General features: G+C 41.8%; 1 protein-coding gene across 7 annotated transcripts in view; it reads right to left on the reverse strand.

The window, feature by feature from the left end:
- SOCS6 (suppressor of cytokine signaling 6) overlaps window positions 1–19156 on the reverse strand; it is a 63596-nt gene that overhangs the window by 25285 nt on the left and 19155 nt on the right. The window lies entirely within an intron of this gene.

The following is a 19156-nucleotide window of genomic DNA, read 5'->3' on the forward strand; positions in this document are numbered from 1 at the left end:
CAAAGCCTAACTTTCCTCTTCTCCTTCCGCACCCGGCTTCCGGACAGGAGTCCGTCCGCGCTCCGGCCTTCGCCGACACCGCCCCCGCGACACCCACTCTCAGCCTCCGCACCACGCGCACCGCACGGATCCGCACTCCCCTGCCTGCACCCGGCCCCAGGCGGCGACACGGCGACAGCACGCGCTCTCGGTGGAGACGCCCAGTCCCACCGGCAGGAGAACGAGTCGGCCTGACTCCTCAACAATCTACACACGCTTTCAAATACGGAGGCATCTGTAAAATTACGTAAAAGAATCCCATGATCTGTGATAATCTGGAAAAAGTCTAGAAATGCCCCTTTAGAACACACCTTTGCGTTTCCTGAGACTAAGGCCCCTTCCCATTCATGTTCCCAGCGCCTCGCACAGAGGAGACGCCCAACGCTGGCAGCCGGGGACGACCCGTGAAAACCTAGATAGATATGTGTAGGTGTGGATCTATTCTGAAGATTATGAAGCACATTTCCCGAGTTAGGATTTCTTCCTTTTTTTTTTTTGGTAATTTCGCCTGGCAAGTTTTTATACCTCTGTATCCAGGAATATATTTTCGAAACTATCTTGTACATCATTCCATCACTGAAAAGATAGGATTTCAATTCTGCGAAGGCTTTCTGACTGTCATTTTATAGGGAAAAGTTTGCCCCAGAAGTAATATTAACAGTAATAACTGCTTTGCAAAGACATTCTGTTGAAACTACGCACAATGCTTTATATTTATTTCCTCTATGTCCGTCCTCTGCAGTTTCTGCAAGCATCAAAGTATAATGCCATCACAAGATGATTAGCTTGACTTGAGCAAAATGCTGATAAAACTAACAGCAAGATTCTAACTCCCCAACCACTAGTTTACCACCACTCTGTTTCCTGGCAAAGGACTACAGGCTCCAAGCTTGACACATTCATAACTTCACTGTGCAGTTACTAAGCCCCTGTTACAAACCCAGCACTGTATGGTCATATGCAGATTAATAAATCAGTTCTGGCCTCATAACCCGGTGGCAGAGAGACATCTATGAATGGATAAATTATAATACAAATCTATTAGTAACATACTGATGATACTACGGTGGGAACGGAGGGGAGAGGTATCTTTAAATATTTACTTCATGGACAGATAGGATTTGGTTACTGTGTACACAGAATCGGCAGGAAATTATTTTTAATAAAAACCACTCAGATCAGACAACCTATCAGGGGATCAGCAATATCATCTCCATAAAGGAAAAAGCAATTTTAAAAAGTCATACTGTCATGTACTACGTTTTTGAGCAAGTTGTAGGAAACAAAATGCATGTAAGTACTTGGAGCACCAGTTACTTTTAAACATCATATTAAGCTGTGGATTAGATGAACTCGTTATCCAAGTACCATTACTTTCTACCTAATATCTAAGTTATTAACATGTAATACATAAGTTATTCACATTTTTAATTTGTTTGACAAAAACATGGCCATTTCATAAATGTGAAGTAGAGAACATAAGGACACTATTCTTTAGCTGGTAAGTCACTCCTTTGGAGTTGACGAAGTAGACGAAGTATAGGTTTTGTAGCCAAAGACAGATTCCAATATCTAATCTCTTTTGACAAGAATAACAGTCCACACACTTGACTGTGACAGGTACATCTGAAAAGGTAAAACCGCCATGTAGTGGAATTTAGATATTTTGGTGATAGATGACTAGGATGAATTACAACCTGCCATTAGAAAGAGGCCAACATGAAACGCAAGCGAAGTAAAATAAGCTGTTCACTTGGGAATAATATGTGTACAATTATGTTGAAATTTTAAAACGTCACCAAGTGTAAAAAAAGATCAACAGAAAGGAGACGATATCCTACTCACCACAGAAATAAATAAATAGTAAATAAAAGTGAACCAGATGGCTTTTGGCAAAAATCAGTGTAACGTGTTTGTATGACGTGAGCCCAAATCGTGGGCCTTGCGGATGACCAAGTCCTGGACCCTGACCACGGAACCCCACACCTTGACCACGGAACCCCACAGCCCAACAGACTACGTGGCTGCTCCCAAAGTTGACAACCAGTGACTTAATATAACTTACCACGCTTAGCATTTACATACTAACTTCACATCAACTAGCCTTTCTACAGAAATATTTTAGGAAGGCCAAAAAAAGTGTCTTCATGAAAATCTGTACGTTGCATGTTCACACTCCTTCATCAGAGTATGAAGTTTTAAAAATGCCTGAGAATCAGTTTTAAATGCTGTTGCAACTAAATACTATTCCAGAATAACATAAAATAATTTTGTCATATTATATACGTGTGTACCATGGAAATATTTGCAGAAATCTTTGCAAACAGAAAAACTGTCACACACAGAAGCAGGCCCGTGCATATATGGAAACTTGATGCACGAGAGAAGGCAAACCAATGGCAAAGGTCACAATTTAGTCCACGGTGCTAAGATAACTGGCTATGCATCCGGAAAAATGAGAAAACTGGATTCCATATCTCACACCATCAATGAAAATAAACTGCAAGTAAATTAAAAATCTAATAGTGAAAATCTGTTTAGTTAGAATAAAATATAAAATATCTTTAAGCCTTTGAGATAGGAATAAAATTTCGTAAGCAAGGCACGAAAAGAATAAAACTTCAAAAGATGCCACAAAGGGATGGAGAACTGTCAAATTTTTTGTGAAGCTAAGGAAAACAGGGCAACCCAAGTATACCAAAAGTCCCATTAACTTCTCTTAATCAGAGAGAACTTTTAAGTACAATTCTTCATAATATTTGAAATTGCATTTATTTGTCTTAACAGGCTGAAATGGTGACCTGAAGACTAATAAAGCCGCCTGTGTTAGTGATAATTTTCTGGCTCATTAGCGACGAATCCAATTTTGTTCATACAAAGGACCGGGCATCAATTCACACAGAGATTAAGAAAGCTTAATTACCAATAGCTATAAAATATAAAACTAAAGGATGCAAATACAAGACAAAACAAACCTGTTCAGCCCCAGTAAGAGTGATGTTTGCAGTGATTATTGACAATCAGCAAATTCTTGATGATCTACATCAGTGGATTAACAACCAGAATGACTTCTAATGATCTGTCTGGAATGTCACCCCGTCTCTCAAACCCAAGCAGGTAAATCAACCTGACCACAGAGGGTCAGGAACAACTTTCTAGGAATGGTGTAAACTGTTAGTTCAGTTTCAATCTTAATTATGAAGGCTTTTGTTTTCCTGCTTCTGTGCCTGTTTATGGTTACTCCCTCCTCCTGCTAAATGCTCTTTTCTGTCATCCACCTTTCAGAGAATTCCTTAGAAGAATATACCTCTTCCTGAAATCTACTCTGATCACCCAGCTGGAGGAGAGTTCTCTCCCCCTTCTCTGAACTCCAAATACTCCATATGCACTTACTTAATAGTACGTCACACAGCGCCCTAGAATTGCTTGTGTTCTGTTCACATCGTATCTCCCCAGACTGTAATCCTTGAAGAGAGAGGATTACAGAAAGAAATGAGAAATGTCTTACTCATTTTTTTATTCCTAACTAGGAGGTACCATTACATATTTAATATATACTGCTTAAATTCTTTGATACCAAATAAATATTCCTTCACTATCAAGTAAATGATAGGAATGATGGGACAGGAAAACTACACCATGCAAAACTGGCTAAATCTCTTAACAAAATGGAGCAATCTAACATCTATAAGAAGCCCTTATTACAAGTGACCCAGGACTGGCAATTCCATCTAAAAAGGCCACATGGAAAAACACCTGCCTGCGAGTCAACAAGCTCTACCATACAGAATCTATTCCCATACTTTCACATGGTATGCATTCAGATATGCAAAGGCTATTGAAATTCTACCAAATCAGTATCAGTAAAGAGAAAGAAGTAAATATAGTAAATACTCCCCCCCATTACTCAGTTCCACATAGTTATTCTTTTTTTTAATTTTTTTTAATGTTCATTTATTCTTTGAGAGAGAGACAGAGAGAGCACAAGCAGGGGAGGGAGGGAGGGAGGGAGGGAGGGGGGCAGAGAGAGAGAGAGAGAGAGAGAGAGAGAGAGAGAGAATCTAAAGCAGGATCTAGGCTCTGACCTGTCAGCACAGAGCCCAATGTGGGGCTTGAACTCATGAACTGTGAGATCATGACCTGAGCTGAAGTCAGACCCTCAACTGACTGAGCCACCCAGGCACCCCTAGTTATACAAGTATTTTAAAAATAAAGTTTTTTTGATCTTGAAAAGTTGAAGATGAGTGAAAAGTACAGAATCCATGGCATTATCTACATATGGATTATGGTATCATCGGGAAATCAAAGTTGTACTAAGCATCTGAATCTTACAGCAGGTACTACGGACTGTCCTTCCTGTTGTAAGCTATTTTTCATAAAGCTCTGTATGGGCCTTCCCACACTCCATGTGTGAGCTACTCTACTGCACCTGGGGCGCCTGGGTGGCTCAGTTGGTAGAACGTCCTAAATCCTGACTTAGGCTCAGGTCATGATCCCAGGGTTCTGGGATTGAGCCCTGTGTCTGCCTACATGCTGAGCATGGAGCCTGCTTAAGATTCTCCCTCCCCCTGTCTCTTGCCCCATGAAAGCGCACGCGCACGTTCCCTGGGGGAAAAAAAAAAAAAAAAAAAAGTACTCTACTAGATCCAAGAGAAGTTATGTTGTTTGGGGCACTTGGGTGGCTCAGTCGGTCGGGCGTCAGACTTCAGCTCAGGTTATGATCTCGCAGTTGGTGAGTTCGAGCCCCATGTCGCACCCTGTGCTGACAGCTCAGAGCCTGGAGTCCGCTTCAGATTCTGGGTCTTCTTCTTTCTGCCTCTCCCCTGCTTGCATTTTGTCTCTCTCTCAAAAATAAATAAACATTAAAAAATTTAAAAAAAAAAAAAAAAAAAAAAAAGAAGTTATGCTGATACAAAACTAAGAGAAGACATCTGTGGGCTCCAAGACAGATCAAAGAAATGACGGGAAAGGGCTGGACAGGGACAATCTAATATAGTATTCTTGAGAAGTAAACTTTGAACACGACCAACCATTAAGAGGTTATGTAAGTCAGACCAGGCTGTAAACAAAGAAACAGGGAAGGGTATTTGGGGATTCCTAACTTTGCCTCCTGGCTGCATGCCGACTGCCAGCACATCTGGAAGTAAAATCCACAAGCAGGTCTTACTGGCTCTTTGAAGCCCCTGAACTCACAGACCAAATACTTTGTCCACGTTCTTTTCATCACTATCATCAGATCCTGAAAGGAGTCTTAACCCACAAAAAGGTCCGTCTTCAGAGAAAACCTTGTAAGTGGAAAGAACACCACACCCTGGTAGTGATACAGCTGGGTGGCCCTGCCATCATCATGGTCACTATTTTGGGAGAGGCTGTAAACGAGTGAACCAAGGAGCACAGGATAATCGTCACTGTGACAGATACCATGGTGGGAAAGGAAGCAATCAGAGAATACTGGTTCCCACTCTAGAATCCACCAACACCTACGACCCCTCCAAAAAGCCTCCCTGACAAGCCAATATTTGGGCCAAGGCTGGAATGATAAGAGGCCAGTCATGCAAAGGAAGGCTGAGGTGGAAAGAACAACTCTCTGGACTGAGGGAAGGGCAAGTTCAAGGGCCCTGCGGTGGGAAACTGCAGAAACACGGAAACACTGGGGAGCGACACCATATGGTGTGAAGGAGGGGTGGGGGCATGAGATGGCACACCGAGGTGTCTGGGTCGGATTCTAAGCGCGCTCAGAAGAATGAAAAGCTTTTAACAGCACAAGCTCTAGTTTAACTATGCACTTACCAGTTTTGAGCCCACAGATCATCCTCCCCAACATACACATACAAACCCACCAGGACTGTACCTTTGAAGACAAAAAGCAAATCAAAAAACAAAAACCCCGGGGTCTCCAAGTACCTTCTCCAAAGAACAGATGAGCACTTTCTTCATAAAATGTAAGCTATTAAAACAATCACTTGGAACTACGTGCAGCTGTTGGAGAGGACTGTGCAAGTGTCCCTAGTAGACCACAATCCTCTTAGACTTTTTAACAATGGCTGGGTTGAGCGAGTTTCAGGGTCAACATATGAGCACTGGAGACAGTCAAACATGAATCAACTTCTTGCGAAGGTTTTATTAATACCTAATTTCCATTAACAAGTCATTCTTTATAATGTCCCAGTTTGTGATACAGTTTTTAGTGACATGAACATTTGACTTCAATTAAAAATTGTTAATTGACTGAAACATGACCTCTGATAGGAAACAGTTATAGTTGCAAACGCTTCTGGGTTCGCCAGTTACGAACACACGAGTCATTACATCAGAAACGTGCGTACGCGTGTATGTGTACGTGTGTGTAGCTGTGTGGCCTCAGATAACACAGTAGAAATAACCCAGATTCATCTCGGGGTCGGGTGAAAAACGTCTGGAGGCCATGCTACACACCATAAGCCTGAGTTTTAGAGATCCTTAACTGGGTAAGTTCTGAAAAGCAGGTATGACGATGAAGAAAACCCCAGAGCATGATGTGGAGAGCACAGGGGCAGGGCCGGGGCGGCCCCTATGGAGGCGACACAGCCCAATCTGCTGCCCGCATACACTCTGCTCTTTCTCGCATCCAATCGACAAACCGTGGGAACGGTAAAACCCTGAAATGCTGCCCACCCCACTCAGTGAAAAACACAAGTCTCTACGGCGGTAGGGCCCGAGCTGACAGGACTCTCCGGTCTTTGCACGACCTGCCCTCTCCACTCCTCCACTCGATGCTCTGAGAATGCCACAAACACGCTGCCGTTTGGGGCACCGGTGCCGCTGCAGACCCACACTGCGGGCTGAGCCCGCAATTCCTTCCAGTCTTTGCTCAACTGCCACCTTCTCAAGGTCACCTGCCCTGACCCAGCACGTCAGCTGCAATACAGACCCTCTTACCCTCCTGAATCGAGTTAGTGTTTTGTAGCATACAATAAAACTTTCTCATTTCTTCCGTTGCCTTTCTGCCCCTCCAGACGTTAAAAAAGAACATAAGCTTCACAAAAGCAGGGATTTTAACTCCACTGTATTCACTGATGTCTCCTAAGAGTCTAGGACCATTCCAAGGGCCTAGGAGGTGCTCAGTCATTGTGAGTAAAGCCATTTTATTTTATTCATTTTTTTTTAACATTTATTTATTTTTGAGACAGGGAGAGACAGCATGAACGGGGGAGGGTCAGAGAGAGGGAAACACAGAATCGGAAACAGGCTCCAGGCTCTGAGCTGTCAGTACAGAGCCCGACGTGGGGCTCGAACTCACGGACCGCGAGATCGTGACCTGAGCGGAAGTCGGATGCTTAACCGACTGGGCCACCCAGGCGCCCCTGAGTAAAACCATTTTAAACGTGCAAACCTAATCGGATGCCCTGCCTGCCTACACCTCCCACAGTCCCACCCTCAAGCCATAATTTGCCATTTTTCAGAATAAAGTCACAAAGCTCCTTATCGTGGTCAATAAAACCCTACAGTCTGGCCTTTCTCTACTTGGTCATTTTGCTCTAGTCACACTGAAAATGCTCATGTTCACCACATCCTCACTCTACACAGAACTTTTAACGTGCTGTCCCTTCGATCTGAAATGCTCGTTCCAGGGGCGCCTGGGTGGCGCAGTCGGTTAAGCGTCCGACTTCAGCCAGGTCACGATCTCGCGGTCCGTGAGTTCGAGCCCCGCGTCGGGCTCTGGGCTGACGGCTCGGAGCCTGGAGCCGGTTTCTGATTCTGTGTCTCCCTCTCTCTCTGCCCCTCCCCCGTTCATGCTCTGTCTCTCTCTGTCCCCCCAAAAATAATAAATAAACGTTGAAATGCTCGTTCCAGTCTCTTCTCCAACTAATGCCTTCACACCTCACGTTACCCACCAATTCCTCGGGGAACTCTGCTCTTCCTGAGTAGGTGAGATCCCCTGATTCCAGGATCTTGTAGTCCTGCACACTTCTCCTAGGATGTGCACTTAGATCTGTCTGTATAACCATCTGATTAATGACTCTCAGCCCAGCAGACCATCCATAGTCCACGTGAAAGCAAAGACCCTGGCAATTTTTTCCAACATCTCAACCCCAGCTCGCAGCGTGTACCTGGTCCAAAGAAGGTACTTGATACAACTGCATTCAGCGCCCACCGCAGTGAAACGAACGTGAACACTGCTCCACACGACAGGCGACCTGATGCCTACGACTGCCCCGGCAGCAGGCCTGGTGACTGACTCTGGAGTGACTCACATTCACATCTCAGTTAACCTCACGAGGGGCGCCTGGCTGGCTCGGTCGGTTAAGCGGCCAGCTCTGGGTTTCAGCTCAGGTCACGATCTTGAAGTTTGTGGATTCGAGCCCCACGTCAGCTCTGTGCTGACGGTGAGGAACCTGCTTGGGATTCTCTCTCTCTCTCCCTCTCTCTGCCCATCCCCTGCCTGCTCTCTCTCTCTCAAAATAAGTAAATAAACTCAAGTTTTTTTTTTTAATAAAATAACCTCGCTAAATTTTGGGTTCAAATGGTTTCTACTTCCCGCTACTGCATCCATTTCGTAGAAACAAAAGACTGACAACCACAGTAAAAGTATTTGGTAATTAACTACATGATAATCATTTCTCCTTCAACTGCCAATCCATATGTAACTCAACACTAACATTAAATAAACAAAAATCCTATGCATTAAGAACTATGAAAAGTTCTATTAGAACATACGGCCTTCTCTCTCTTCCCTTCATTTTCTAGGCAAAGATCACTCTGGAATTTTTAAGAGTATCTGTTTTTCTGTTTGCACTTCCAAAAATATATGCCATCTTTTTATAGGATTACCATCTGTCTCATCATGCCTAAGTAAATGTTCTGAATTAGTTTTACTGCTTTTCTAATTGTAAAATTCGAAGTTTACACATATACTTGAAAATGTGTATAAAAAAGTTCAAGGGAAAAGGTTTTAGACGAGCATACTTGATCTGTATGGGCCGCAGGTAACGTTTTCAAGTAATTTCACAGACTCTTTTTTTTAAGGAATGATTGGACTTAGTCGTGCTGGCCATTAAAACACCTAAAGAAAACATTTAAAATACAACATGGAACAGCTACTTAACATCAACGAATAAAACAGTTTTGTTATTGTCAGTTTAACAAGTGAGGAAACTGGGTCTCAGAGATTGAAAGCTGCCCAACAAAGTTAAATAATCTGTCATGAGGAGACAGCAGATGTGCAGCCTGAACCCGGCTGCCACCGCGAAGCTCACGTTCTTCCCCTGCGACAAGCCGCCAGGCCAGTCCTCCTGCTGCTAAATCAGGGTTCCCCCAAGTCTCCAGGCTGGGGACCTCTTTATCCTCGTCCAAAGCACAGACCAGAAGCTTTGTCTAGGTGGGTTCTATCTACTCAAATTTACCCTAGTAGAAACTAAAACTGAGACTTTAAAATATTTGTTTTTAAATGATAATATACTCATCACGTGTTAATGTAAATAACATTTTCCCAAGAAATAAATGTATTTACCCAAACAATAAAAATTCTGCGAGGGAAGTGGTGCTGTTTCACATTATTGTAAATCTTTTTTCTGTCTGACTTAAGACAGCAGGACTCTCACGTTTCCATCTGCCTTCAATCTGTTACATTATGTTGTTTCAGTTAAAGTGTAAGAAGAAAATCCAACCGCCTACAGATATATATCTGGAAAAGGGAGAAATATTTCCTTTAATAAACTTCTCATAGAACTGTGGATATTCTTTCCTGTGATATTATACCAAAAATCAACAAGTGATAGTTCCTTAAAAAGTTAGCTGCACTGGGAAATCTGAAACCCTTTCAATTAACTTTTTACTCGATTACATTCAAATCCATTGGTCTAGCTTGCATTTTGAATCAATCCTCTAGGTGTGTACGATCTTAGAACATCAGATATTAGAGATTTCATAATATAGTATCAAAAAATCACATCTGTTAACATCACCACTGATCTCATCAGAAAAGTCTCAGCACTGGGAAGCAGGTTAAGCTAACAGTGGTAGACCCAAGTTCTCCACAATTCTATGTTCGCTTGAAAGCTTGGATGTATCACTGACACCAATCCTGTCAGTGAATTTATGAGAAAATATCTACTAAAAACTCAAGCTGAAAAACCATGGTTTGTCAACTTGCCGGGAGCCGATCCATCCAGCCTTTCTGATGGCACAGCCCAGGTGGTTGGCAGAAGGGCAACGCACAGTGAACCTCCGAATGGGAAGCTACTGGTATCCCTCCTCTTACTTATCATGGCCATCCCCATGGTCCAACTGGCACTGATGATTCAAAAGAAACCCATGGGGGCAAACTTGGGGATATTTTCTGGGGATGACCCCCAGGACAAAAAGGAAACCTTATATCCAGCCGGTGCCACCCCCGCCTGCCCGTCCCCTACCTAAAGGAAGGATAGCCCCATATATTTCCCAGCCAAGGAGGGGGGCAAGTGGGTTCGAAAACCCTACTCCGGCAACAAAGCAATGTCTCTATGGGTAAAAGTTACTCAAACCCCTAGGCCCAATTGGCCCCCAGGAGGCATTCCGGAGCATAACTGGACCTGGTGGGTCAAGGTACAGAATGGCTCATTAGTCCCTAGGCATACACTGTCTCTCTGGGAACGCATAAGGCGTGGGTTCCCAGGGCCCTCTTGGCTCCCTCCCGGCACCCCAGACCAAAGCGAATACTTTTGTTCCTTGTACCGCAAATGGTTCGAAGGAACAATTAATAAGTCCTGTCCCTGTAAATGTTCCACTTGAGGTGTTGAGAGCTAGATGACCTTTCATGAAAATAGCGAAGTAAATGCTTTACAAAACTATAAATAAACGTAGATACGTAATGAAAGTAGTATGAAGAAGTTAATCAATAACCAAAAAGGCAGGAGGAAACGTTACAAAGAAATAACCATGAGGTTCCTTAATGGGTGATTACACAAAGGAACGTTTTTAGAATTAGGTAATGCCGAGACACATAGATGACACACGCTACAAGGAAACTGCTAACAAATATAATGCCACGTTTGCCACAGTAAAGCGGCCAGTCGAACCCACTGCTCTTGTCTGTGTCCATTTGTTATTTTCGCCGACGCCCCTCATCCTTCGGGAACCCCTGGACCTGCTGGGGCTGGATCTCGGCATCAACTATTCTCTTATTAATGTTTGTTTTATTTTTAAAGTAAGCTCTACGCCCAATATGGGGCTTGAACTCATGACCCCGAGATCAAGAGTCCAACGTACCACCGACTGAGCCAGCCAGGTAAACGTGGTGTTTCACGAAACAGGAGCTATCTCAGCAACTACAACAACAGCACAAGGCTCCCTTCTTCGGTCAGCATGTGGAAGAGAACACGTTCTACATGTTTGCATCTCATCATAAGCATTCTGAAAAGATGTGTACACAGGGTCAAGATTCAATAAATGCAGTCATTTTTACAGCTTCATCAGTGACATTCTTAAATGTAACTGTAATTTTCTTTTTACCACAAATGTCTAGAAGTAAGGAATATAAAACTGCTATGAAAGGGGCATCTTGGTGGCTCAGGTAGTTGAGCACCCAACTCTTGACTTCTTGACTTCAGCTCGGATCATGATTCCAGGGTTCTGAGATCAAACCCCTCCTCATTCTCATTCTCTCTCTCTCTCTCTCTCTCTCTCTCTCTCACTCTCTCTCCCCTTCTGCCCCTCTCCCTGCTAGCATATTCTCTCTCAAAAAATAAATAAAAATTTTTAAAAATTTTTAAAAATCATTACTTTCTTTAAAAAAAAAAAAAAAAAGAGGGGCGCCTGGGTGGCGCAGTCGGTTAAGCGTCCGACTTCAGCCAGGTCACGATCTCGCGGTCCGTGAGTTCGAGCCCCGCGTCGGGCTCTGGGCTGATGGCTCAGAGCCTGGAGCCGGTTTCCGATTCTGTGTCTCCCTCTCTCTCTGCCCCTCCCCCGTTCATGCTCTGTCTCTCTCTGTCCCAAAAATAAATAAACGTTGAAAAAAAAATTTTTTTTTAAATAAAAAAAAAAAAAAAAAGAAAAAAAACTCCTATGGAAGTTTAATTCCATCACAACAGTTGGTGCCACTCCTTGCCCGTGGAAAGGCACCTTCAATTTTACCCACCATTGTTTTTGCCCCCTTGGTAAAAATGGCAATGCAGTGAAAGAGGCAAATAATGTTTTAGCATTATTATCAAAGGGGATCCACAAACCATACTTGGAGCTACCAGCTTAAAAGAACAATAAGACTTTAATGGAAGCAAGGCATCCACACAAAACATTAGCAAGATAAAGAGTTTCACTGCTGTAAATATCTCTCTGCCCTAAAGGTTGCCAGTTGCTTAGCAAGCCATGGTTCATGACTTTCCACTGTAGTTCCTTGGATTCTTCTCCATTGTTCCTGAATCTACACTACTTGCCATTAACTTTATAAAAAAGTTTCCAGATAGAAGTAGAAAGTAAGGAAAATAGACTATATAATAAAAGAGAAAATAAGGGCAATGGCCAATATAACATGAAATATGATAGAATTTAGGTCTCAGTGTTGGTTATGCCATTAAGTATGAGTGGGATAAACTCAACTATTAGAAAAAAGATTTTCAGATCTGATTTTAAAAATCCAGGGGCACCTGGGTGGCTCATTCAGTTGGGTGTCCAACTCTTGATTTCAGCTCAGGTCAGGATCCCAGGCTCATGAGATCAAACCCCATGTGAGGCTCCGGCCGAGCGTGGAGCCTGCTTAAGATTATTTCTCTCTCTCAAAATAAAAAATAAATAAAATAAAACAAAAAAGAAATATTTTTAAAAATCCAGTCATATATAGAAACACATTAAAACCGACTATCTCAGAAAGTTTCAAAATATGGTAAAATCTCTATTAGCCACCTCTATTAAACTATCCTCTTCTTCAGCATTCCTGTGATCATTCTATACTATCAGCTGAATTATATTTACTCGCATTCTATTTGAGATCGGGAATGCGATCAGTCTTTGTCAACAGTTATATGCCCAGTACCTAAAATAGTACCTGGACATGGCTGATGTGCACCCTAATTTTTCTGAATTTAAATTCACTGCACGTTTTAAGCATGTAAACAAATTCTGTTTTAGAGTTCTTCCTACGAAAACACTCAATTGATTTGTAAACACTAAATAAATGCAGCTGGTTAAAAAAAAATCTTCTGCAGACTTAAGTGTAAACGAAACAACTCCAAAAGCCTAGAAAAAATTACTTTAAACAAATCTAGGCCTTTGTACAAAGACTGCTTTCCTGGGGCGCCTGGGTGTCTCAGTCGGTTAGACGGTTAGGCATCTGACTTCAGCTCAGGTCATGATCTCACAGTTTGGGAGTTCGAGCCCCGGATCAGGCTCTGTGCTGACAGCTCTGAGCCTGGAGTCTGCTCCGGATTCTGTGTCTCCCTCTCTTTGCCCCTCCCCTGCTCACGCTCTGTCTCTCCTCTCTCAAAAATAAATAAACATTAAAAAAAAAAAAAAAGATTGCTTTCCTTTTTTTTTTCTTTTGAGAGAGAGAGAGAGAGACAGAGAGAGAGAGAGAGCAAGCCCTCGTGAGCCCCAGGAGGAGCGCAAGTGGGGGACGGGCAGAGGGAAAGAGAGAATGCTAAACAGGCTCTGTGCCACCGGAGCCCGATACCTGGCTGGATCTCAGGACCCTGAGATCAGACCTGAGCAGAACAAAGATTGCTTTTCAAATGTAATTAACTTTTAATTCTACCTTTCGAAGTGCCAAATTGGAAACTAACATATAATGCATTATTTAAGGACAGATTTTACATAATTCAGGCTGACAGAGTTCAGTCAATAGATACAGAAAAAACCCTGGTCCCACATATGGACATTAATGAAAGAGTGTATATCTGCCTGTCTGAATTCAAAATCAAATGTTTAGGGGCACCCGGGTGGCCCACTCAGTTAAGCAACCAACACCTGATTTCAGCTCAGGTCACGAGCTCCTGGTTTGTGAGCTGAAGCCCCACACCGGACTCCGTGCTGACAGTGCCCAGCCTCCTGGGATGCTCTCTCTGTCCCTCCCCAACTTGAGCTCCCCTCCCCCCCCCGCTCCCGCCCAAAAAACTAAACTTTAAAAATACAATAAAATGTCTAAAAGTACATGGATCCATACGTCAGTGAAGTTTTCCAATGAACTGACAAACGCCAATCCTAACTGCTTCAGGAAAAATATTCTAACAGAAAAGAATGAAAAAGGAAAATGCTATCAATAAGAAAGCTAGGGTAACAATAATAACATAAGACAGCGTTACGTTCAAGAAAAATTGTCATACAAAAATAAAACAGGGCACATTACATAAGGTATAATCCACAAAGAAAATAAAAGTGCCAAAAATCTTTACACATAAAATGGAACAGCATTAAGATATCTCTTTCGGCCCAAGAAAATAAAATAAACAAAAATGAAGAATATAGATTTAAATTACATAATTACTTTTTCTATTGGGATTCTATACTCTAAAGAGTGAGAATATATCTCCTTTTCAAGAGCTTATGGAATCGTTACTAAATGTAACAACAGAGTGGGCCACACTGAAAATGTTGGCAAATTAAAAAATCAGAAATACCTCATCAAGTGACCACTAGACAGTAAAACTGAAAAGGAAAGCAGAAAAAATAAATAAAAATTACCCAACATTCTCTTGAATCAAAGAAGAAATCTCAATGAGAACAAAAATGGCATACTCTTCATAAACATAATGAAAATGCTACAGATCGAAATCGATGCGATTCTGAAAGACCCTAAAACTGTGCTCACAGAAAACTTCAAAGAAGTTTTAAACATTTACAAAACTAAACAGTAAGGAATCATAAGAAACAAACTATGCATTCAATTCAGGGAACCAGCAGTTTGAGCCACAAAAAAAAAAAAAAAAAAAAAAAAACAAAACGCAAATTAATGAAATAGAAAATAAAAAGTAGTAGTAAACAAGAGTTCATTCTTTGATTAAACAACAAAAAGTTGGTGAAAAACTGGCTGCCATAGTCAAGCAAAAAAACACATTTATATGAATATTAAAATGAAGACAGTAGTAACTACAGATCTGTGAGAAATCAAGATATGTTAAGAGTACTTTGAAAACTCAATAAAAATTGGAAACTCAGATAAAATGGCTAATTTTGTGGCAAAACATATATATTACCAAAATTTGCACTAGAAGAGATAGGAATCCAAAAGAGGCTAAAAGCTGTCAAAGAACTTGAGAAAGTTCTCGAAGAACTACTAAGGCCCTCTCTTTCTTCAGGGAGAAAAAGGGACAAGTCAATAAAGACATTAAATACTCACTAAACTACGTCAGGACATAGAAAAAGAAACCTCCCAAATTTATTTCTGAAGCCAAAGAACATTAATATCACCACTGGACAAAGATAACACATTAAAAAAAACAAAAAACAAAACCAGAAACACCCACTGATCTCACTGATGAATGCTGATATATAAAACTTTTTTTTTTGTATTTATTTATTCGGATAGAGGGGGCAGGCAGAGAGGGGGAGAGAAAATCCCAAGCAGGCTCAGCACTGTCAGTGCAGAGCCCAACCTGGGGCTTGATCCCACGAACTGTGAGATCATGACCTGAGGTGAGATCAAGAGTCACATGCTTAACCAACTGAGCCCCCCAGGCGTCCCTGGAAAACAAATCTCAAATATCAGCAAAAAACGGGGTGTCGAGGGAAAGGATTCAACTAGGTAAGGCGCATCTCAGGACTGCCAGCACGGCTGAGAACTTACAAATTTATAATTTACCATAGAGCAAAGGAGCAAAATCATATGACCACAGCTATAAATCACAAAATGGATCAGAAAAAAATGACATCAACCCGAACCCCCTCAAAAACACTCCTTCAAACAGAAGTAGATGGACATTTAACACGCTATATATAACAAAACTAAGATCCACATGAGTAGCAAAGAAACACCGAGAGCCAACAACAAGGATGCCAATTATCAAGTGTTACTTAGCATTATTTCCAACATATTACCTAATTAATTAGATAAGGGTAAGAAGAAAGTATAAATATTGCAAAGGAGGAGATAAGTTGGCATTATTTACAGATGGCATGACTGAACACCTAGAATATAACACATGTGTCTGAACAGCCAAGAGCAGAAAAGAGAGGGGAAAAAAACCTCACTCCACCAACTGCTTACACAATTTACGATGTAAAAACCACTAGTAAATATTTGCTTTTAAAAAGCTAGTAAGCCAACATAATAAAAGACTAGATTCTATTTATAATAGTTTCAAAAAAGATTAAATTAATTTTTAAACAATGTCCAGAACTACACGAAAAACTTTAAAACTCCTCAGAGGATCACAAGAGACTCAAATACATAGACACATCTTGTTCGTAGGTAAAAACAATTAAATCCCATCAAAACATTAACTCAAGATCAAGAAACATCAATGATACTTTTGCAAGAAACCAGACAAAATGATACTGAAATAAACTTGGACATATGAACAATGAAAAGATTAAGAAAAAATCTAAAGGAACTGAGGGAGAATGAGATAGCTTACCACTGGGAGAGAAAAAAAGACTAGAAAGCCAAGAAATAGGCCAAGACACAGATGAAAAGAGTATGTGGCCAAGAGAACATGTGACACTATTGGGGGAAGACGGATTATCCAAGAAATGATCACACAAACAGGTTGGATAACCATTTGGAAGTGGTGGAAAAAGCAAGGCATTTATTTTCTGATACAAAAATACTGTGCAGAAGGATCAAATATACAAATAAAAATAATACAAAAGTTGGAGAAAACTCCAACACTCAAAATCTCAGCACTGCAGAAAGCCTTTCTATGCGTAACATAAAACCTTGAAACCGTAGAGGAAAAGATTGACAATCTAACAATGCAAAATTTATAAATTTCTGGACAGCCAAAAGAATGGCATAATTAAAGCCAAAAGATAAACTGGAGGAAAGAACCGGATAAACTGGACAAAGAACTAATTTCTGTAACTCAGACTGTGCTCTTAGAAATCAGTACGAGAAAGGCACATAATCCTATAAGCAAATGGGCATAATATACAAAAGAACAGTTCACAAAAAAAGAATAACAGAAGAAAGTAAGAATGGCAAGAAAACAAGAGATATGAAGAGGGAGGGGAGAGGGAGGGGGAAGAGGGGGAGGGAGAGGGAAAGAAAACAAATTCAAGTGACCCATCACCATCCTAGAGGAGCCTCCATTCATTCCTAACAAAGAAATTAAAGAAATCTGGGGTCCTGGGAACTATTCCGTATCTCGATTGCTGTGGTTACATAACTGAATACACTTGTTAAACTCCACAGACTTTAACTGTAGGTATACTCAATCTCAACTTTAAAAATCCACTGAAAGATGGGCACCTGCGTGGCTCAGTCAGTTAAGCATTTAATTCTTGATTTCAGCTCTGGTCATGATCTCACGGTTGGTGGGATCAAGGCCCACATTGGGCTCTACACTAACAGTGTGGAGCCTGCTTGGGATTCTCTCTCTCCCTCTCTCTCTGCCCCTTAACCACTCATGCTCTCTCTCTCAAAAGTAAGTAAATAAACATTTTTCTTTTAAAGCCACTAAAAAGGAAATTTTAAAAAAACGAGGTAATATCTTTTACTGCTGAGTCTGAAAAAAGGTACATCAGTAACAATGTTGGCAAGGGTATGAAAAACTGAGCACTTACTTATTGTGGAAGTTTGAATTGGCACAATTTGTGGAGAATTATTTGAAAATGTTTATCAAATTTTAAATTCACATATGCTTTAACCAAGTAATTACGTGATTAGGAATTTGCGTCTTCAATATACACTCATGCCAAAACAAGGACATATGGAAACTGATGTTCCCTATGGCATTAAATCTTTTCAAAAGCTAGCATTACTTGATCATGTACCCAGTACTGGTAACTACAGACCACATGTTGGCCTGATACATGCCAGGCTTTGGTTTAAGCCTTCAGAATACAGTGCATCCCATTTAACCCTTCTAACCCGGTAATCCCAGTACCGTGCAGGAAGCAGTGTCACAGTGGAAAGCACTCCTGTGGAACCTGAACGCGCGACTCACATACTTCCTGGCTCCACCGCTTAACAGTGTGTGATCTCAGAAATAACAGTGTCTTCCACTCAAGTTAGATGCTGTGAGGTTTAAATGTGTCCTTACAACACCACCTAGCACAAATCAGGCCACATAGGTGTTTGCAGCTAAGAGTAGTAGTAAAAACAGTAATAAACCCACTCTATGGATGGGGAAGCTGAGGCAGAAATTAAGGGACATGCCTAAGATCACAGAACGGATTCTACAGAATGAGCCCATTTAATCACTATGCAGACATTTACGGAATAATTTATTTTGGCAAAAATGCGGAGTTAGCCTAGAGATCAGGTAACAAGAATAATACACATCAAAAATCAGTGGACTGATGGGGCGCCTGGGTGGCGCAGTCGGTTAAGCGTCCGACTTCAGCCAGGTCACGATCTCGCGGTCCGTGAGTTCGAGCCCCGCGTCAGGCTCTGGGCTGATGGCTCAGAGCCTGGAGCCTGTTTCCGATTCTGTGTCTCCCTCTCTCTCTGCCCCTCCCCTGTTCACGCTCTGTCTCTCTCTGTCCCAAAAATAAATAAACGTTGAAAAAAAAAAATGTATAAAAAAAAAAAATCAGTGGACTGGTTTAGTAAGTTATAACCCACCAGTACGATGGAGTATTATGCAGATAAACAAAGAGGCCTGAGATACACGGCTGGTGGAGGGCAAGCTGCAAAGTGAAACGCTAACGTGCACGTCCCAGTGTGTACGTGTTTATATGCCTACGTACACGGAGTGAATCTCTCAAAGAACATCCACATATCAAAGATTACACCTCTAGTGACCAGGGACAGGGTCAGGAAGGCCAAGAGACCGCCGTTTTCTACCCAGGTATCGTCCGCTTTCAAACTGTGCCTTAGGCCATGCTGCTTTCACAAAAAGACCTACATCAGTACCTGCTTTTGCCGACTGGAAGAAATCCAGAGAGGATTTCTGCTTTTGCGGAAAAGGCGAAAAGCGAAACTAGCATTCGGTCGGTGTGTGTTCTGCAGCGGGCCGGTACAGAGGCGGTAGGAGCGGAGCCACCCAGCTCCTTCCCCGGGAACCCCGGG

This window comes from Lynx canadensis, chromosome D3 (genome assembly GCF_007474595.2).
Source record: "Lynx canadensis isolate LIC74 chromosome D3, mLynCan4.pri.v2, whole genome shotgun sequence".
NCBI lineage: Eukaryota > Metazoa > Chordata > Mammalia > Carnivora > Felidae > Lynx > Lynx canadensis.